The sequence below is a fragment of the Diprion similis genome, chromosome 6 (assembly GCF_021155765.1).
Source record: "Diprion similis isolate iyDipSimi1 chromosome 6, iyDipSimi1.1, whole genome shotgun sequence".
Lineage (NCBI taxonomy): Eukaryota > Metazoa > Arthropoda > Insecta > Hymenoptera > Diprionidae > Diprion > Diprion similis.
In genome coordinates, this window is record NC_060110.1 from 15954524 (window position 1) to 15977544 (window position 23021).

A 23021-nucleotide genomic window follows, 5' to 3' on the forward strand; every position below is an offset into this window, starting at 1 on the left:
CCGTTTTTACGGAACTTCTTGCTTCAATTACCCACTCGGTCATCACTAATGGCGCTCGTCTGTAATGAGTTCGTTGAAGTATTTACACCGGATGGCTGACAGGGTGGCCGTCGCACAGGTGGTGCCTTTTACTACGTTCATTCGTAATCATTGTCAGACATTTAACAAAGGTTGTCTCATTTTTATTGGTTTGAAAAATTTATTCACATTTCGCTTTTTCTTACTATAATTAAATACGAATTACTTTTAAATATATTAAAATCCCAGAGAATATATATGAGTGTATTCGAATTTTTTTGTAAAAATTCATCTTTTTTTTTTCTACCGATAAATTGAAAGATCAGTTGCAACTGCTGCTACGAAATTTTACTGCGGTCAATTTTATCACTCTCGGTTAATATTTAAAAATATAACAGACCACTGTGCATACGAGCACTGATTTTTTACGAATACCTACTCTTCTGCTAATATTAACTGGACCGACGGGTTCAGCTTGATTAAATAAACTGTTACAATATATGTTTGTGTATACAACCAAATGTTTTTTTTTTTTTGTTTCGTTTTGAAATTTATTCGCTATTTCTGTACGCCGTGGGCGGCGAGGTTATTGGAACGAGAGAGTAATTTTGAAAATTGACTGTGTAATAAACTCGGTTCACTTTTGTTTTTTTTTTTGTAAACTTCACGTAATCAACAAATACAACTATTTTATAAGTTCTACATGTAAACTGCACGAAAGTGTTTTTAAAATTGTTGTTCACCATTGCGACGGCTCAATCTGCAATTTAATCATGGGAAAGATATTTTTTTAGCAAGTTGGAAAAAAAAGTTTGGCGAATGAATGTATTGTGCAAAGACGTCGATCAGTGTCCTCCGAGATGTAGGAACAACGCAACCAGTTTTTCTCAGCGGTTTTCACGTTTCCGTCCACCGTACAAAGATGTCTTTCTGGTTCTCGGTTATGGCTGGCCGCGGGATAATATCGTCAGAGACGAGAAGACCGACGGTTAGACAGTCGGTCCGAGCGAAACCAGGCGCGACGTTTTACGTCCGGCTCTGTAAGTCCTTAACGGCCTTGTCGCTTTTTAAGAGGAGAACGACCTTCGCTGCCGAGATCGCGTTTCCGACTCTCATGATTTTTGTCTCCTTTATATATATATGTATATAACTCATTCTCATCGTCGGGCACAAAAAACTTGCCTGCAGTTTCCGCGTTCGCATCGTTACATATTACGTATTTATATATGATGTATAGTATATATTGTGTAACATTATTATTTTTTTTGTGGTAAGGAATCGCGGTTTTTTTTGTTTTATTTTGTTTCTTTATACTTGTAGGTATACTATCTAATACGGCATAAATTTTGGGAACAGAGAAACAGTAATAAGAAAGTAGAAAAAAAGAAAAAAGGACGAGGATCGACGATCGACCGGAAACGATTAAAAATTGTCGTTTCGAATACCTTTTCTAATGATTTATTGAAATCCGTGAATAAAGTTTGTTTTACAACGATTTAATGATTTGTGAAAGATTTTACAACCTCGGCGCACATTTAATATTACACGATTATACGTGTACAAAAATAATATTGAAACCTGTTTCTAATGCTTTACTGGAATTCAAGGGTTCCTGCATTTAATCTACGGTCTTATTTCGTTCGCGTATAAATAAAATGTTGTAAAAAATTAATCTCACTAAGTAATTTCCAAGGCTTTCCAATTTTATTAGAAAATCCGATGAATTTCATTTTATCGCACGATTTCAAACTCACTTGGTTCGTTCTTCGCTTCACACTCACAGATTATGTAATTTTTCAAACACGGATCTGTAATTTATGTGCATAGATATTTTATTATTACTAAAAGTGTAATTTATCGTCTTGAGAAACGGCCCATATTGCTTGCAATGATCTCTCTTAAATACTTTTATTCTATATTTTTTCTGTCAGCAAAACTTTGTTTTGCTACATTACATACGATGCGTGTATGGCGGTATATTTTCGTAGAAATTAATTTCAGATTAATAGATTTTTTTTTTCCTTCTCCTCACCTTGTATAATCAGTTTATTACTTCAAGTGGCGAATTCGAATAACGCCTCGCGGTGATTAATGTGACGCTTGACATTCTGAAACCGGTAAAATATTGCGCGGTTATATAAAATCCAGTCATCATCAGTCGAGTAATTGCTTCATCGAGATACTTGTAGTCTTCCCAGGCGTAGTTTTTCGTCTGCTTAATGCACACGTACAATTTATACCCGAGCGCAAAATGACACTTGGAATATTCGCGTGTATCGTTTTACTTTCATAGAACATATATGGCTTGTAAGCTAGATTACGCGTTTGATTTGTTTGTATTTTTATTTATTTTTTTTTCTTCTCTTTTTTCTAGATCGTTGAGGATCGAGATTTTGCGTAAGATTTTGGTTTTGTCGTGTAATTTGTGCGCTGCAGGTCGAATTAAATCCGACAAGCTCTGAGGTCTAATTTTCTGACTTATTATCTCTCTTTTGGATCGATGAAAAAATTTTCTAATTAATTGAAAACTGATTGGTGTACATGTGCATTCAAAGCTGCAATGTGAAAACGTATTATGGCGATGTACGATGAATGAAACTAAGATGAGAAGACCGTAAATCTACGAAAAAAGAAGAAAACGTAAAAAGTCGAACTAGTTTAGAAAGTTGACAAGTTGAGTGTAATATGTTTAAATACAAGGTGCAATGTACAGGTTGATTGGTAACGAACGGATTAACGAACTTTTACATGTTTTTTCTCCTTTGGATTCCCTGAGGATGAAAAATTGCGGATATAATAAATTATATAATATAAATATATGAATAAAATATGTAAAAGGAACAAAAAGAATGAACAAATTTCCGAACAATCTACGGTGTATAAATAACTTGAATGGGAATAAATTGAAAAAAAAGTGGCTTGGCGGGTAAATAAGTTTCCTTGCTCTGTAAAGCAGGTCATTCTATATATGTGTAATATAACGTATACGGGTTGACCTATATTGACTAGTGGGTGTTTAATTTCTCGCGTTTTGTTCCATATCCTCATTTTTCTGTAATTAATATATTATTCTTTTGAATTTGCTATCGTGGTTGGATAATTAGAATCCTTTGAAATCTTCGGTACCTACTTTCAATATGAGACGATTATCTAACTGCATTTTCATTCATATGCTCTTATCGAACTGTGCCATGCATTATATATATTATCCGTATCTACGTATTACATGCAGGTTTTAATTTGCGAATCTCTATAGTATATTGTAATCAACGTAACTTTGTGTTACATTAAAGTAGACGGGATTTTTCGATAGTAAAGCAACAGTTGCGATTATCGCACAGAAATTAATAATCGGACAAAATCGTATATTCAATAAAATGCATGCCTTAAGTTAATCTATAGAGAAATACTGTTTTTGCAATAACTACGATTTGCGCAGCAACCGTATGATTCACGTATTCGTAACATGCTTTTATCTCGAAGGGCTAAGATTATCTTGTTCAAATATACAGGGTGGTGAGAAGGTACCTTCGTCACGATATGTATGTTCGCAAATATGCGTCGGGCAAGATTGACGCGAAAACATTCATGATCTCCTTATCCCCGTCGTATTTTCTTACTCTACTATATATACTATAGCCGGGCATTTGGGGAATTAGAATGTCATTTTATTTTGCACCATGTAAAATTTTTTTTATCTGCGTCGGACAATTTCAACAGTAGTGATCAATATCTTTCGCTCGCTCGGCTGTATGATGATTGTATGGGTTGTACGCTGGACGGAAATTTGCAGTGCGAAAGAGAGGTTCCGCGCATGTCTGGACCTTGACCTGAACTCAAGATTTGCATATCAAATCTCAATCAAGCCGGCATGCACGCTGACGTTTCGATGTTTACATAAATATATACATATGCATTATATATATATATATATATATGCATACATTAATCCTGTAACAATACGTAAAACTTACTCCACTTGCAAATATGCATGCAATATGCGCGCGTACAGGCGGCAAGGGTTTTAAAATTCCCTCCCTGCCGCGTATTTCTGTATCATACTGGGTCGTCCTAAATCCGATTGGAGCACACATCTTTCTCACATTATACACACATTCGTCATCCACTTTGCGCGCACGGCATCAGGAATAATAAATACGCCTTGAATTTATAATCCTGGAAAAATTCGCAGTACGTGGGTACATGGTATGTACTCGTATGTATATGTTGTATGGACACGGACGCGTTCGTATTTAAAACGAAAAAGAAAATAAGTTCGAAAAAATGTCAGTAAAAATTATACACAATCAATCACGGGTAATTAATGAGACTTGTATGATTATAATAACGCGTTAAAATTTATGTAATCCGTCTGTGAAAATATTTATGTTGTACATTGAATCGGGAAATTGTCATTATTATTGTTTTTGTTGTTGTTGTTATTATTATTATTATTATTATTATTATTATTTTACGCACACGTGCTGTGAGCAAGTTTTCAACATTAGGAGGAAAAGCAAATTTGTATTTTAATTCTGTAGGTTTAGCTCCGATGCGGAAAAATCACGTCACGCGTTCTGTGTATTTTTTTCCTATTTCTTTTATTTTCTTATTTTATTATTTCTTTTCATCTCATCTTTCTTCTTTGCATTCAATGATCGATTTTGAAAATTGAAATAAAACAAACGAATTATCAGGGTTTTTTTCAAGTTCCGTTGATCGGATCAGTTTAGAAATGTTTAAAAATTTTGTGCTTTTCCCACATACAATTGCGCACAATTTGATTACATATTCTGTATAATTTTCTTGTATCAAATAATTATTTTCATCCATATTCAATCCTTCTTCCTCCTTGTCATCATCATCATTATCATTATCATCATGTCATACATTTATTTATTTAAATTTTTTATTTCTCATCTCACACGCACGCACACACACACACACGTTTCACGCGAAAAGTGAGCCATCATCCGCACAGGTTGCGGCTGCTGATTCCCAGCAGGTCGAATCGGCACCTATTGTGTTGGTTCGACGAGCCATGTACTTCGCAGGGATGGATATACATTACGAGCACATCTCTCACGCTCTTTTGAATGATGATTTTCGATCCACTGCGAAATATCCTCAGAGCAGTGGAGAGAAGTTTCAGGCCCCTGCTGCTCATCCGTCCGCCGTGAGAGAGGCGAGCATTGATTCGAGCTCGGATATCCGTGCCCTGCCTATACATTCATATACATTCATATACATTCATATACATTCATATATGTACATTCAGCTTGTACCTACTCGTGTAGGTGCGTACCTATTAGGTATACCAAAGTCTTCTCTATAGTATGAATACATAGGTATACAGACCTTATACCTTGTATCATATCGTGTAATTTTGCCGCAGACGGGAGAAACATGAAATCGGTGCGAACTGACGGCTGAAAGCGATAGAGAGGGGGAAAAAAAAAAAAAAATAAGAAAACAAAAATCGAGAAACGCTCACCGGCTTTTAGTCTCGCTTCTTTTTGCCTGATCTCAGGGTCGGTCTCGAGCTCTGGATCGTTCCTTTACCCCCGAGCTATCTCCCTCTCTCCCTTCTTGCTCTTCTTTTTTTCCCTATCTATTTCTTTTCTTCTTCTTCTTTTTCTTCTTCTCCCTTTCTATTGCAATTAATAGTAGGTTATAATCTGTCCGTGAATAATTGACGGAGCTTGATTCCAGTTATTTCGAAAAGGCCTTGAGCCTCGTCGCCCGAGCTAATATCGTATTTTACTTTTACGCGTAAAGCTAAGGTGGTAAGTACCTTATCCACCCTTACGCTTCGTTCTACACTCGTGACTCTGATATAACAATAAAGTATGTCACTCGTCGCCGATCACCGTCGTCCGTCTGTCTAGCCATCGAGTAAAACAAAGAATCAAAGAAAAAGAATAAAAGATGAAACAATTTAAAGAAGGCCAAAAATATTCAAGGAACGAAAAAAAAAAACAGGCCTCGTACGTACAGGGAAAACCGGGAAAACTCAGTGAATTTCTTACGGTAGGTAAAAGTCAGGGAATTTCGAGAATGAGATTGGAATTTTTAGTCTGCCGAAGAAATAAACTTGTTCTTATACGAAGTACCGTCGAAATTAAGCAATTAAAAATTTTGAATAAAAAATAAAAAAACACTTAAAATTTTTTTTCTTCGCACCGCTTCATACAATCTTATGTGTATTAATCAAACCTTTTTTCCTTTTTTTCTCACGAAAAATCAAAAGCTGTTATTAGTAAATTGATAATTGAACAGTAAGTTAGTTACTAGATAATATTGAAGGTATTACTTAGTATTAATGTGTTAAAAAAAAAAAAGAAATTGTCATTAATCAATGGCATATTTCATAAAAGTGAAAATCCTATTTTCAGGCTGGAATATATGGAAAATTCAGATAAATTCAGATTCCAAAAAGCACGTACGAACCCTGGAAAAATACCCTCATCAGATTAAATTATACTCTATAATTGGAAAATGAACCCTTATTCGGCACCTTTTGAACCTACAAAAAGTATATAGATATCATCATATTAATTGTGCAAACGGTCACCCCCCCCCCCCCCCCCCCCCCCCCCCCCAAGTTATTGACCCATTTATGAGCACGTTTTGTTGACTACAATCGCTTCCCCGACCCCGAGGTTTACTTAAACCCTGGAAAGCCGAGTTTCCGCGTTCGTTGAATTACCCGGGAATTACGTAGCTACACGACGACGAGCCAATTTGTCGGGAAAACCTTTGGGATTAGCTAACGCGCGTGTAAGAACGGATCTCTCGTATCCCGCGACACTCTTCTTTGCAAATATTATGCGCATATTTGCATTCATTTAGCCTGGAAAAACTTTTTTATTCATTACTATCTCGTATTATTCGTATATACCTATACATATGCACAATGTAACAACATATGCATGCGTAATGTAATGTGTGTAATATATTTTTGTTGGTTTCTTTTTTTTTTTTTTTTTTTTTTTATACATATAATTAGTTTGTTGGCCATTTGCCGAGCTCGACGAAAAATAATCTGTTTATCCCCTGGTAATCCTACGAGCGTTGTACGCATAATGCGTTTGGTAAAAATTTTCTTTCTCTCTATTTTCTTTTTTTTTTGTCCCTTACTAAATTGGGTGTGAATTATTGATTTTATGAAATTTTTTCTTCCTCTATATTCACTCGAATCTTTACAGGCTAGGCATTAAACAAAAATTATTTTACAATAATTATCGTGTTTGGTGAAAATGAAACTATAAAACTGCGTAAGTTGTAATTTGTCAGAAATTGGTTGATGTATTTTTTTCCCCTCTTCTTCTCCCCTGGTTTTTTTTCTTATCTTTCATTACGAATTTTAACCAAGCAACCGTATAGCTGTTTTAACTGCCGTCTGAATTGAGCAATAACTTTTCGCCAAATACATAATATTTATAGACGTTCTGGCTAATGTAAAGTTTGTTTAGAAAATTTTATTTACCGTCGTGCATGAGATTTTATCTACCCGGAGAAGTATGTATTCGTAATAAGTTGCCGAACGTACCGGTTGTTATATATAAAAAAAAAAACATCAACAATAAATAAACCTCTTAGAGCTACGTTTTCGACACGTAATAAAAATTATTATATATACGTATTCCGGATTGTCTGCGACGAAGTTTTCACGAGATTTGTGTTTACAGGTGTTATACATACACATGTGATACAGCAACACCAAAGTAAAAGGTCGGTATACAGAGGATTGACCGATCGAGGTTGAATAATAAATTGCGAACGGATTGATAATGAATAATTTTGAATAATCTTACGATCCTAACGGTAGTGATTTTTCATATTCCTAACACAGGTACTTATAACACAGCTTTTACCAACCTTTCCTAACCGCGGGCTTCTGTGACGTAAAATAACAAATATATTTCTGTTAGGCCTTTGACGTTGACAATGAGACGACACGATAACCAATTCTTGCATCTCGTGTCGTCGAAACTCGAAGCTTTCACAAAAAGATCAAAGTGCAAGTATCCTCGATCGTTGTTGCCACCTTTATACCGCGTGTTTATTGTGTTTACGCGATATTGATTATACTTGTTATTACTACTGTATCATGAATCGTGTATCGCGGCGAAAGTTTCATTCGAATTTCGCCATTATCCTTCAAGTTTTCACTCTCGCATTCCAGTCTTCGCGCGCTATCGTGAGAGCTTCTCATGATCTATTTAACAACGCCGACGATGAGACTTTATAAACTGTTATTAACACGTTGAGTCAGGATAAAGTCTGTTATTAAACTAGTATGCATATAATGTATGCCATAAAGCAACATGTGCCATGCATTTAAAATGTTGCATAACTCATTTTATAGATTATCATGCATGCATAACTTACGTATAGGTACGCGTAAAGTCTGCAAGCACCACGGCAAGTTACACGAACGTATTTATATTTCAATTCTCATTTTCATTTCACGAATGAATCATCGTTATTCGTAATATTCAGTGAAAAAAATAAATAAATAAATAACTGAGAAAAACGAGACGTGTATAATATAACACATTAGCAGATGCATCTTAGAAAAAATCCGAATAAGAGGTCTTATGGTGTTGACTCGTCTGTCATATGTTGCTTGACGTTGAGACTCGGGATGCAGGAGAATCTGCTCGTATCGTGAAATTCGCGCTCTGCGTGAGGGATTATTTACGATCGAACGAAATACGACCACGGGAATAGTTATTATTACTGTTATTATTATTATTATTATTATTATTATTATTATTGTTATTCCTTTCTTCATCTCTTTTTATGTTGTGTATGGTTATATTTGATGTAGGTACACAAGAGTTTTACGGTTAGTTTGATTTTGCCGTATACTTTATCGAAAAAATTGGAATATTTTTTATTTTTTTTTTCCTTCAACCACAAAAAGCTTCTCAGGCGCGATGATCACATTACCTGGATGTATGTACCTATGTGCAGTGCAGCAGTACGTGCGATGTATTTTGACGCCACACCTGCCTAATTCCCTCAAGGATTTTCTGCGGTTTGTTGGATGATCAGTTGGAGAAATTCTCGGATTTACCAGCTCGCGGTTAGAAAAATTCAATTTGCCAAGAACGTCGAGTGCACGCTAAGGGTGTCGAATGAATAATAGAATAACTGCCGTGTAACGAAAGGTGTTTATCGTTAATATCCACACAGGCGCAATCCGCATCTGTTGTACGCATGCAGTTATAATAATAATAATAATAATAATAACAACAATAATAATAACGATAATTATAACGACAACGACAACAACAACAACAACAACAATAATAATCAATATTCCTGCAAATCCGAGGGTCTATAGCTATACCTATACAATATCGCCGTCATCCGGAGGCGATGCCTTTCTGCTCCTCGTCTTAATGGACAGGTATAATTACGCATCGCCCGATACATGATACCTTATACTCTCTGACGATAAACGTTTATATATAATAATATAGAGATATCGGAACAATTGAGCAATTAATGCCCGGTAGTTATGTTCACGGAATCGATACTTATCGCCAATATATAACAGGTGAACGTTCGTGTCATCGTTAGGCTTCAGACACCCGAACGCTTCAAAGATTATACAATTAAATATGTATAATTTACAGCGTTATTTTACAGGCAACGGATCCCTGTCGACCCGGATTAATCGCTGATCGCGTATGTCGTCCTAATGGAAGATACGTGTTTTGACGATTTAAAATATCACTAGTCTCGCTCGAATCGTTTTACCCCCCCCCCCCCCCCCCCCCTCCTCATTCTGACGTTTGTAAAATTTACATTGACGTTAAATCGTTCGCACTTCTCCAAACTGTAGAATTTTTATTGAAAATATATATATTTTGTGTAAGAAAATTATACATCTGCTTGTACTGCACTGCGGGGTTCATCGTTCTCTATGTATTGTGGATAACGCTTTGTAAATATTCGAGGTAATTCGAGATTCCATGCTGAATGCTTATCATTTTGCAGTAAGGGCTTACGTATGGTGGCTAATCAGCTATAATCAGTGCCATAAACGGTGATATGCGCATGTGGGAAAATTTCCACTCACGTGGCACTGTTGAAGAGTCATTTTGTTGGTTTTTCATGCTCAAAATAGAACTCTAAATACAGTGACGCATATTTTATGCAAATTTTTGGAATAACACGCAGCGGTCATTCGCATTGTGAGATGCAGAGTCATGAAATTAATTACTGCCTATCGTAAGAATATCGATACACGTATTAGGTAGTAGTTATGTAAGGTATAATGTTTTCTCCCACATTTTTTGTATGTAGATAAAAGAGAATGGGGAAAAATCCCGAGAGGAAAATAATTTGGTGAATTGATGTGTCAATATGTCTGTGAATTAATTATAATTCACTTGAATTAGTGAGAATGAAGTGAATTATTAAAGTTTAATTGAAATAATGAGAATTAACTGAGAAATAAATGAATTATGAAAAATTAAGTCAAATTGATTTGAATTACTTTTGGATTCGAGCCGGGATTATCTGTTTGTGCAGAGAAAGAAAATTGGATTGAAGTAAAAAAATTTAATTTAAATTAACAAGAAATACAAATTAATGAATTGAAATTTTTTGAAACTCATTTGAATCTGAATGAATTATCGAGAATTATCGAGGAAAAAAATTTAAATTTATGTAATGATTTAATTTGAATTAAAGAAACTTGTCTGAATTGAAAAATTAATTTTTAATAAAAAAAAATGAAGTTGGATTACATGAGTTGATTTAAATTAATTTAACTTAAAAAATGATCGTGTCACTTGAATCTCGAGTTATTTTTTCCTCTTGAAAAGTCCAGACATTATAGATTTGAGGAGACAATTTTAAAAAGTAATGATCGTTTCAATTTGGCGTTGACACACAGCGATGTCAAAACCTTAAGATAAATGACAAATGTCTGAAGCAGGCACAAAGACATGACAGAGGAAAAGAATCGAGCAAAAGTGTGTAAATTTTACGCGGAGGAGTTGCCAAATGAATTGTAATTGCTATTTAACGAGACTGGTTCAGACCCGAATTGAATTACAAGATTACCCCGTTGTTGTTGGCTGAAGACAAACTCGTGACGACAAAAAAATTTTACGTAGACGAGGCACGATATTATTAAAAATTTTACACGGTCACTCTTCGTCATGCAATTCAAAATACGTTTGCAAATAAGACGCTTGATGCCGAACATTTTATTTCGAGTATCTTGTAAATCTGCGCTGAAATTCGCCTGACAATCGTTGACAGTGAAATTCTGCACCCGAGTGGTATATTAATATTTGTCAACATTTCAAACGATCGGATCTTTGCTTGTTTACTGACATTCACTGACACGTCATGCGTACATACAACCGCCTTAAAGGAGATTCTATTTATGGAAATGAATCGTTCGAACTGCTCGGTGTAAAAATTTCTGCGGCTTGTAAAGAAATTATGGAAAAATATAATTATTTACTTATCTTTCTTTGCAATGTTTGACGAAAAACCGAGGCACGACGAACAACGAATGTCGATTATTGAACGAACCAAAACTCGAAATTTAACAAACCAAGCCCAGAAGCCAAATGCCTCGTGGTTCAATTACTCTGTTCAAGGGATACGGGAAATGGGCAAATTATTATTCATGGTGTCATCGATTCGCTGCTGCTGCAATTACATTATAATCCACATTCCGTTTAAAGAAGCAAATATTAAACGCCTATTCATCTCAACTGTCCACAATAGAATAGAGAGCTTGGCACGATACTGGATTCGATCAATCTCGACGGTCGTGGCAGTGACGTTTGCCATTAATTCACTTCAATCACTTTCCGCATATCCTAGCTCACTACTCTAGGCACACATGCAACGAGTGAATTTCCGAAGCGTTTCTATTTCAATCCTGTGTGTAGGTATCAGCTTGAACTTATATGCAATACGCTACCCACCGCCTGTTACACTTGACAAAGGTCCGTCGTTTTATATTCTAACTTGCAATTGCGGCTCCTTTGCAAATCCACTAAGCTTCCTTGGCGATTTTCCTGTCAAGTTGTACCGCGGTCCAGAAAAACCTGAGATTAATAGTTCAGAGTTATAAGGAAGGCGAGTTACAAACCTCCTTTGAAAATATTTTCGATGCGCAGGAATACACGCGATATTTTTTTTTTTTTATTTTGTTTGTATATTGTTGGTATCTATTTAGCGGCTGAATCGATTATGGACGAATTGTACGACAAATGTGAATAATTATAACATCGCGTAACAAGCAGATCCGTGTGTCAATGAAACTTGAAGAGGGGAAAAAAAAAACTTGCTTATAATATATGTCAGAGGGATTTTAATACCTGTGACTGTCAGACGAGAGAGATAAATATGACTGAAATTTATTACACCTGAGTTTGGAGCTGCAGAAGAAGAAGGTCCGGTTGCTGTTCCGTCGGACAAACCGCATGCGGCGGTTTTCTTAGACCATTCGCCTGTTTGTCTGACCACTTGTTATATGCATTGAGAAGAAAAAAAAATATGGGCGTGTACGAGACAGTGAAGAATTAAGATTGCGACACACTGACCCAGAAGTACTGTAACTAAGCCTTGCAACGATGTAGAGATGATCAATTTTCAAAGGGAAAGAGCTTCTGGCTTCAAGCGGATACACGTATTCACTGCGCGGCGAATTTGATGGATACGGGGTTTTCAGTCATGTGGTATAATATGAAATGGGGTTATATTTTAATACTCGTCACCAGCTACTATTTTGCACGATCAGGGTGGCCACACACCTGGAAAACCTGGAAAATCGTCTGGAAATGTCAGTGAAGTAACTGAAAATATCAATTTTTTTTCACGAGAATTAGAAATCAGTTTTCGATGTAACAAGTTTACTTTTTCTCGTCGAGAAAATGAATTGGCATTAAACTGACTTTTTTTTATATTATATTTTTCTTCAATTTCAATTGAATTTGAATCGAATACAGAGCTAACAAGCTGAACGATTTACGTTTTAATAGGACGTTACTAGGACTGGTAAAATGTCGGGGAAACCTATAGATCTTAGGTTCTGGATAACTTGGGAAGTGTCGTGGTACGTTTTTTCTTTAAAAAAAAAAAAAAAAAAAAAAAAAAAAAAATTATTATGGCCACCCTGACGATAATCAACAAACCACCAACAGTTCCAGAAAATCTGAATCTTTACTCACATGACATCGGAAAATTTGAACTTTTTGATATAAAAAAATTTCGAAATGGAATTCGACAAAGATGTCAGTAAAATCGAATCGAGGGTGGAAGTACCAGGCAAAAGATGGGCTGAAATCGCACTGCGGATAGTTCAGGGTCAGGGGAATCATCGGGAATTCGGATCACGGCGCGTCGTCCGACGATACGAGGAGTCAAGGGCGGCAGACTCCGAGGCGCCGCGATTCCACGTGCAACCCCGAACGATTCGAGCGCCCCACGAGGGCTTTACTTGTGGACTTTGGCGAGGACGCGAAATCGATTTGGTCATTGGCTGACAGCAAAGTTCGCGAGAACGAACCTTGAGCCTTGCTGCCGAACTCGACTTCCTCGTTGCCTTAAACTTTTGGGGTATTTCGAGGGGTGATGGTGAGCCATCGTGCTTCAAGTGGTGCTGAGTTATATATTATGCATTTCACCTTAAACCAACCTACTACTGACTGACCCTCACTATCGGTGGCAGCTTTTTTTCATTTTTATGAGTTTTAGATTTTTTTGATCACGGGTTTGATTTTTGTTCTTACCAAAACACGAGAACTCAAGTTTTTAATTGATGTAGGAACAATTGATTGGCTGGCTTTTAAATGTCTCTCGTGAATTCTTTGGTAAAAAACGTGAATTTACAGACCAAGATGAATGTTGGAATGCTTTTGGTTTAGGAAATGCTGACAAGATAAGTAATTGAAAAATGAAGAATAGAAAAAAACGATTTGAGTATATATTTTTATTCTTGTTAATTCATGTTTGTTCGATATTTTTCACTTATGATTTTTAGAACAGTAATAATCAAACCTGTGGTAACAAAAAATGTGAAACTTTGTGAAAGATGTTTTTATTTGTACACTTTTACACCGTACTTGAAAATAATTTAAAAAAAAACTCCGATTCTCAGGGTCAGACGTAGGTCGGTTTGGGGTGGAATGTCGCATATAATTATCGATTCAGAATTAAGATATTGTTAGATTGGTAAGAAATTACAGCTAGAAGGAGTTTATGTACCTAGAATGTTTTTCTATGGTGTATATTCACACCGGCAATTGATCAGCTTTCATTTTATGATTTTTCTGCAACCGTTCCGCAAAAGCAACTTGATTACAGTATTTTTACTACAAGGTATAAACTAGGGTACCCACTTTTTTACGTAAGAAATAATTCACTGCGGGCTCTTAATCTTTCGAACCGCGAAATCTGGATTTTATAAATCTCCGAAGCGAAGTACCTACTTCTTTGTGTGTACCAGTAATTATCCCAGTTGATTATTACATTTCATTGACTTCGAGCTCCGCTGATCCTCGGTGGTAAACATCGAGTAGAATCGCCTCGAGCATCTTTAAGTTCAAGAAACGCTGTCACGGTCTTCGATGTAATGTCTTTTTTTGAATTCGTTCGTATTTTTTCTTTGTATATCGACTCCGAGTTTTGGAAATTTGAGGGGAGATTTTTAACGTTTTCGAACATCTCTTCGGCAAACATGGTAATCGGTTCTTGGATAATCAATGGGTCGAGAGTAGTCAAATAGGAGTTTGGAACAATTTTAAAAGCGACAAATTCTTTCGTATACGCACAGTTTAACGAGTCTGTGGCTTTGTAGTAAAAAACCGTCGACGGGTTGAAGAAAACTGACGTATATATTTCCGGATTTTCTTGAATTGATTCTAATTATTGGCTGTTGTTTGTTTGGTTAGAAAATAAATACTTGAATGTTGATCAAAGCAAACTTATTCTCGGTGATAACTTTTTTCGATCGCTCATTCTATGATTAGCTGGACATTAGTCGCCGCGATTGAATAACTCGATATTATGCACACGTCGGGATCTTAAATTAATATCTTATTCCATAAAGGATTCACCGTCATATGGTCCGTTTATATCATATGCACATCCATCCACCACCGAGAAAGAAAGTTTTAATAACGCGTTTGTTTTTTGTTCCAGGTAAGGTGAACGTCGAAGATGGCGGGATTTTACTGTAAGTTAAGTTTAACGATGCAGCATAAAAACTGACGATGAGACGGCTGTGCAAAACCGCAGTATAAGTATATTCTTAATTTATCTCATAAAGTCAGGCTATCAAACGTTCATTTTTTTCACTGACTGATTGCTAATGCAGTGTATCATATAGATATATAACCTTCTTACTAAAGTTACAACTTTACCAGCAATTCGGTTCAACGTATATTATATTATATTATACATTTACCTTCCAGGCACTCTACAATATCTTTTAACAAAATTTAGTGCACTTGCATGTAGTGCATTTGTATCTGGGCAAAGTATCATTTTTGTCTACTTGACAGTTTTTTTTTTTTTGAGGATCTATTGGATATTTTTTCGATTTTGAAAGAAATTTTACTAAATTATTAAATATATGTTCACATGTCACAGAGAAATTTTGTACATGTCATATTATAAGAGTTTCGATAGCTTCGGGACAGGAAATTAAAATGAACGGGTGATTGCCATAAATGTGCATTTTATTTGCAATTCTTCTACCATTCGAAACTACGGAAACGGCAACTCTTTTAATTTTTACCAAAAAAACCGTTATCTTCAAAACGTTTTGGATGAAAAATCCTAAAACCTATATATTTAACGCTAATTTAACGTGACACGCTTAGTAGCATTTGACCACAAGCCGCACATGCAGATCAATTCATCGCTGTACGATTGTGAACGTAATAATGATAATAATTAGCCTGTAACCACTTTTCAAGTTTCATCCGCAGGTGAACGTTATGCCTGACATAATTCAAACACGCGAGTCGAGTCTCCAGGGGCTTGGTAACTAGCTTGCCGGCTGCCAGCTGCAGTTTCAAACCTATTTACATACGTACCCACGCGTTATTTGCACTTTGGAATTCACGTCCATATACGAATATAAATTAAGACGCATAGAGTCGTTTGTAATTACCCTCGAACGGACGGACTCGGGTTCTTCTTCTTCTTCTTCTTCTTCTTCTTCTTCTTACATACGTGTGTGTACAACGACACCTTGGAAGGTAAAATTATCTTATTTTATCAGCGTGTTCCCGCTAAAGAATGTATCTTCTTGTGTATCTCCTTTGAAACGTGCGTGCGTGCTCAGCGAGTTCCCCTTGTCATATTTTTACACACGAGGCTAATATACTCTCCGCAGCTTCGCCATGGTTATTTCAATCAAATTCGCAAGTGTCGTTTTTACTCGAAATACGGTATATTATTGTTATTATTATTATATTTAATCTCCTACACGATGCGTCTGGAATAATAATTGTACCCGTCATGCAGTTAATGCGATCGTTAAATTAACGCTACCCTACTGCTTGCGTCAGTTTCGCCCAGCAGCTGACGCGTTTCTTACAACATTTGAGAGACTATCGCGACGGGTGCAACTAGGTATAGGCAGGCGATTTTTAGCCGCTAGTTAAAGCGATGAAACACCTTGGCTTGGCAGCAACGCTCTTATATCGAACTGTTGCAGAGCGGGTTTTATTATTGACCAGGCTCTTAGTAAAAGTGAAGGTTGTGTCTTAAAGCCTGACCTTTGCGCCACTCGTAGACAGCCTGCAGGACAGTGAATTCAGTACAGGACCTCACCTTTCCGCATTTATTTTTATATACTTGTGATTTATTCTCAACAGACAATTTGTATCCTGCTTTGGGTATAGGTCGAGTGATTCTTTTATCAAACAACAATGGATCGTTAGCTTGTAATTTTTTAACCGGATATTATTAATATCGTTCGATATTTATATACATATACGTATATCGTACACCAGTTAGGTACTCGGCTATATATATATATATGTTTCCTTTTTCATCGTCTTTAAAAATTGCGAAAAGCTAAGAAGTGTCGGCGGAAATTATAGTTCGTAATTTATTTTTGCTAAGGTTATGTATGGATTTGTATAGATACAACGCAGAGGAATAAAAGAGACGATCGATAAACCGGCTACTGTCTTTGTGTATATTATTTGCGTATCTCCATACGACTTTAGAGGTTAGAAATAATACGAACACAGTGTACATGGGTGGAGCAGCAGCTGCAGCAGCGCCTGAGCTAGTTTCCTGGCTACTGTACGACCGCACGCACCGCATTCAACGTTTAAAATTAGAGAAATCACCTAGAAAGACGATACCTGTACGACGACGGCGGAGATGGATTTCGAAACCCATGGAAAAAGTATAATCCTCTCTCATGTATCGCATGTATATGTAATATGCAGTGTCCGAGCTGTATAACGTATGCAAGAAACCGCGATTATTTACCTCGAAAAGGACGAGTCACGTGCTTTTGGTAGGGTTTTATTGTTGGAAAGGTTTTCTTACATAGGCTCATACATATTATATATGACTCCCATAGGTTATTTAGGAAAGTATAACAAAAGGCGAGAATGAAAAGGGAAAACGAAGATAAGATATTTCGGTTGTACAGGAATCATGATTAATTTTATCATTGCGTTATAGGTATCTACACAATATCGAATTTATGCTAAATTGTGTCGACACTTTTGAGGTGTAAGTTAAGCTATCGATTATCACCTTCTTGAAATCTAAAGTGTTAAGGGTACCTCCTATCGCCTAGGTTCCTGCACTGTTTGCCAGGTGAAAGTCGCTCTCTTAGCGCTGTATATCTCGCTATAAAGTAAGTAAGCTTTGTACAGTGTGTGTGTGTGTGTGTGTGGATTTGTGAGTTCGTGTACAGCTCGAAAGCCGAGTAATTCATTCATTTTCTACACGTAATTTAAAACCGCGATTCGTCGAGGATGAAATTGTCGTGATATGGTCTATTAAATTATCTTTTCATGCGACGAATTTCATCTCCAATTCTCCTTCTCTTTCTTTATTTTTCGCCTAGATGTGAAAAAGGTACGGATAGTCCTGTGTTGTTGCCTTGAAACAAAATGGGACAATTATAAACGCTCTAAAGTCAGATGATGAGTGAAAGCCAGGTGATTATAGTGTCCATTGTTGGTAGTCGATCAACCGTCACTTAGATTCATATGAAATACAGAATTAGAAATACAGTCTCGAAGTTTCTCCTCGTTTCGGATAGTATTGTAGGTGTAGGCAGTTTCTGAGTACAATTACGAAAATCTTTACTCAGTCTTTGATTTCTTCTCCGATTCTTCTGTACCGGTGCACTGTCAAAAAATTTCTAAAGTTTCGAGTAGGGTTTATAACACATGTCGCAAAGTTCTCCCCAAGTATGTCAATGAACTCTTGGAGGCAAATGTTCAATTTATCCGTTGACGTGATGATGTTATAAAAAGAGAGAAAGAGAGAGAAAGGTTGCTTGATTGACCGTTCGGAAAATTCTCTGAAGTATCCTTCTCAACACAAGAATAACAGTCGGTACAAAGACAGACATGCAGTACACAGTACATTGCCCACCACGACAATACACATTGTCCACTATAATTGGTAGTAATCATAGATAGAAGAGATAGAGTCCCTTTGAACCGAGGCCGAGAACGAGGTGTAGGTGGAGGAGGAGGAGGAGGAGGAGAGCGGCAAGGCTAGGCGAGAGAATGAATCGCGAAGCTGGAGGCCAAGGGGACGTATTTTTGTGGTAGTCACACCCACGAGTTTTATACGCGTCCTCTGTGCACACAGGATCTGGCGTCAGGCCTTGTTGCTGCCAGTTTATCTTACACTTTACACACGGTCCACTGTTGCGTGGCGTCGGTGGGGAGAAAGAGAGAAGAAATATACGACCTGCAGTGGCGGCGTCAGGGAACCACGACGACTTCTAACGCTGCTGGCGAGGGATGCTGCTGCTGCATCGGTCGGACTAACAATAAGAGGTGAGCACGATGCTCGAGAAGAAGAGATGTTAGCAGAGAGATAGCTACGTTTCTACGCTCCATGCGACCTGCCGCTGCTACTCGCTAACTGATTTCAGAGATTGTCTTATCCGATATACGTATTATATGTATACCTAGCGGAAACCGCGCGTAGATACATTTGTTTCTCATTCCCATGATGCGTGCCGCTTATCATTTATAGATATACTATATATATATATATATACACGTGCACCGATGGTCTCATAGTCACTTTCACTCACATCACCTTTCACGCTCTGTAACATCGGAATTGGACTCCGTTTGTTTTCATTAAAACATAATGTGGGGGAGTATCAACTATTCGAACATGAAATTTTACACCGGGAATTTTCATCATTTCGGCAAGTGGACACGTTACCAATTCTAAATACAACGCGTGTAAAATCGGTATTCAGCCGCAGTCTCACCTGCAAACCTTGATTCGCTTGTCTCAAATCAACTTGGGTAAGGTCAGGGCTGAATTATTGGCTCTCATAAGTACACGTAAGAACTCAGAATGGAGCCGGTCTCGGTGAGGCTGGGTGGTTGAACGAACTAACGAAGACGGGGTTCGGTGTGTCGTGGGCACTCGTGGGTGTGCGCTCCTTGGGATCGAGTAATAACAGCTCCGGCTCTGACTCGCGCAGGGTTAGCGTCCATTGTGACGTGATTTATTGGGAATAATTATACAAAGGAAAAGGCTTGACTCGCGGACTTTGAGACATCGCTATAATATAACCGCAACGAGATCTTGTTACCAATCCGTAGGCGGGGTCAGTATGAACGGTCATGTTCTTACGTAAGAACGGAAATGGACTAACGATCTCTTCTCAAGTGATTCGCGCTTGTGTGCAATTTTCGAATATGCGACCTTACATATACAGACCACATGACTGCAGTGACAAATTAATTTACTTTTATCGTTTCTCAGCTACTCTCGTATCATTCGTTCTTTGATTTCCTAGGCATCGTGCACGTCAGTCCTCGTTACTTGAACACGAAAGTCTCCCTATGTTCTCCGTATGTGTGGATAATATAAATGTACAGACGAGATACGACGATAGTACTGGTTAGTATTAAGCCGTTATAGCTGCCGCTGCTGCGCGATTTATGAAATTGCAAAACGTTCCTTGTTTTTGCGGCTATGTGCTGTATAGTGGCAAATCTGCACGGACTGACGCTCTACTAGAGGGTTGCAACCTGCGCTAAACGAAAGTAACAAAAGACTACGACAACCTTATCTTAGTTGGAAACAAAAACTACTTCGAACGCTGCCTCCCACACTATAGCAGAAAAGTGAAAGCTGGTATGTACCAATCTAAACTATAATATATATACTCTATATCCATGGATCTGTTTCAGCCAATAGAGCCACCTATATACCTATATATACCGACTATAGACTGATAGACACCCCCCTCCCCCCTCCTTCCCCCACTCCAAGAAAACACCACGCCATGTTACCTCCTGCACTTTTGAACTATCGAATCTAGACCACGAAATGTGTCGCAACGTTTTTCTCATTCTTTACCGACATCTTGTGCTACATGTCTGTTCTCTCTCTCTCTCTCTCTCTCTCTCTCTCTCTCTCTCTCTCTTTCTATTCTTCGCAAAGTGCAAGACTGACTCTGACTGACGTCAGACAGCTGTACCTATCATTATGTATGATATTGTATCCAGATCGTTGTCTCAATTTGGATTTAACCGCTTCTGCATCGATAAATTCAGTGGCAATTGCAAAAGTGTTAATTGATGCATCATTGGCGCAGATCAGAATTGTGTAGTGTATACATTTATCCTCAAAATATGTGAAATATGCTCTTCTGTATTCGTCCCATTTGCAAGTATAAGATCAAGTCTTCTTCTTTCTTCTTACTGCCGGAGTGAGTATCCTCGACATGGATGTTTGCTCCTTTGGTCCTTTGTGTATTCTGCCTCCAACAAACGAGTTTGCAATATCTCTTATACGTCGCCTTACTCGAACGCTATAACTGCATAAATTTTGCCGTTAAGGTGTTTTTAGTCTAGCTATCGCGTTATATATCCTCTGTGGATTATAGACGTGGTGGGTAGTGTATGGTTTACCGAATACTAAGTATGCGGTTCAAATTTTCTTTATAGTAACTTCATTCACTGGGTATTTCTAGTCTCGTTTTCATATAGAACGAGATCTAACGCCGGTGTTCCAGTGTCGTCTACGAAGCCATTTCAATTACATCGGATCGTGGAAAGTTCTTATCCTTCCTTTCGCTATGTCATTATAGCCACTAGTTATATTGTTCCATGAAACAGGGCGTAATCGTTACGACTGAAAGCAAATAGCCGGAAGTAATTCATTGATGAAATTTCCCATGTTTCCGAACGCCGGAAACAGATATCCAGTACTCTATAGACGAGTCGAATTCAGCAGGAAACGATTGAATCGGTTTCTATCGGCATACTTGGCTATTAGGGTCTATTTTTAATATCTATATCTATACAAGGACTTCACTCACATTTTATACTGGCATTAAAACACATCATATTAAGGGCTAGAGACTATGCCATATAACTGGTGAAATGAGATGAGAGAACCAGTTGGGTTGAGTGTGGTGGTGGTGGTGGTCGTTATATACATACACGGTATTATACGACAGTGAAACTAATATGTCTGGGATAACAAAGGTTCACAAACAACTTGGCGGAGACGGAGTTTCCGTCGGATCGTCGACATGCATGTGCGCAAACCGATTACCATATACCGTTCGAACAGTGAATGCGATTATGACGATGTTGAAAAAGTTTGCATAGTCACGCAGGTTTTATTGTTTAAAAAAATATGCCACCTTATGAATTCGGGCTACCCTTTTTTGATTTCCCGTTTCTCTGGTTTTAGAGGAAACAGGAAGTTATTGTAATCGCCCCGAAAGTGAAAAGTTGAGTTGGTTTTACTGGATCTCGACATTTCAAAGTCCAGAAAATCACTTCTGATCATTCCGCATATATATATATATATATCGTGAGAATGGAGGAATGGATTTGAATAAAAATTGCTACCGTGAGGTTTTTTGGCTTCCTAATCATGAATTTGAAGTCAGATTGCGATATCCAAAATGGCAATCCAATATGGTGGGAAAAAATCTAAAAGTATTCCAATTTTGATAAAAAAAAATTGGTAGGCGGAGGTATTTTGGGTCACAGATAACGAATCCAAGGTTAGACTTCCAAAATTTATAACAGTGAATTTATTACGGTGATTTGTAATAAAAAGAATCGTCATATTCTCGTGTAATATGGTATCCGAGGTCTTTAAAAGCATTAATAACGAATCTGAATTTGTAGTTCAAAATGCGATTTGGATATTATTCTTTTTTTTCTCTATAAACTTGAAACCTGTAGTGTGAGAACAGGTAGTTCAAGTGCTGCGCTGGCTGGTTCGCTCATGGCCAGTCTAAAAACCATTTAATTTCACTCTATTTTCAATAGCTGCATTAGTGGTTGGAGGTGATGATGTTGAACGACATAGCGAACGCCGCCAGCACACTCGAGTCGTCGAGTGCTGACGTCTATAGCGCGAAAATCACTATCTGATGAGAACTAATCGAGATAATTGTACGATTACTGGTCAAGATTGTCACGTACTCGTTGTAGCGGTAATTGAAACGAGTTTAAAGAACACGCGATCATCGCTTGAGACAGGGGACTTATAGTACGGCTTATAATCAGTGATCAGAGTATACATATAGTTATACGTATAAATCTACAATTAATATCGACGTCAGGCCGCCTGGCAGGTACTTCATATAATCAACGCCTTAATGTCCATCGGCTTTTTTCACATTTTACCCTTTCGGATTAGCCGCTGTATGCACTGAATACGGTGATTTCTGGAGCTGCGCGTTCTTCAAAGTCTTCGTGAAAAAGGTATAAGGCTGCCTTAACAGCACATTTGGCGCCCAGTCG

At 37.5% G+C, this 23021-nt stretch overlaps 1 protein-coding gene across 2 annotated transcripts in view; it reads left to right on the top strand.

Moving 5' to 3' along the window:
* LOC124406776 overlaps positions 1-23021 on the top strand; it is a 73255-nt gene that overhangs the window by 22189 nt on the left and 28045 nt on the right. The window contains exon 1 of one of the 2 annotated variants that reach the window (XM_046882363.1): positions 20290-20385. The exons of the other annotated variant lie outside the window; for it this stretch is intronic. The gene's annotated coding sequence lies outside the window, so the exon portion shown is untranslated. Of the gene's footprint in view, positions 1-20289; positions 20386-23021 lie in introns of those variants that run through there. 2 annotated transcript variants of the gene reach the window in all.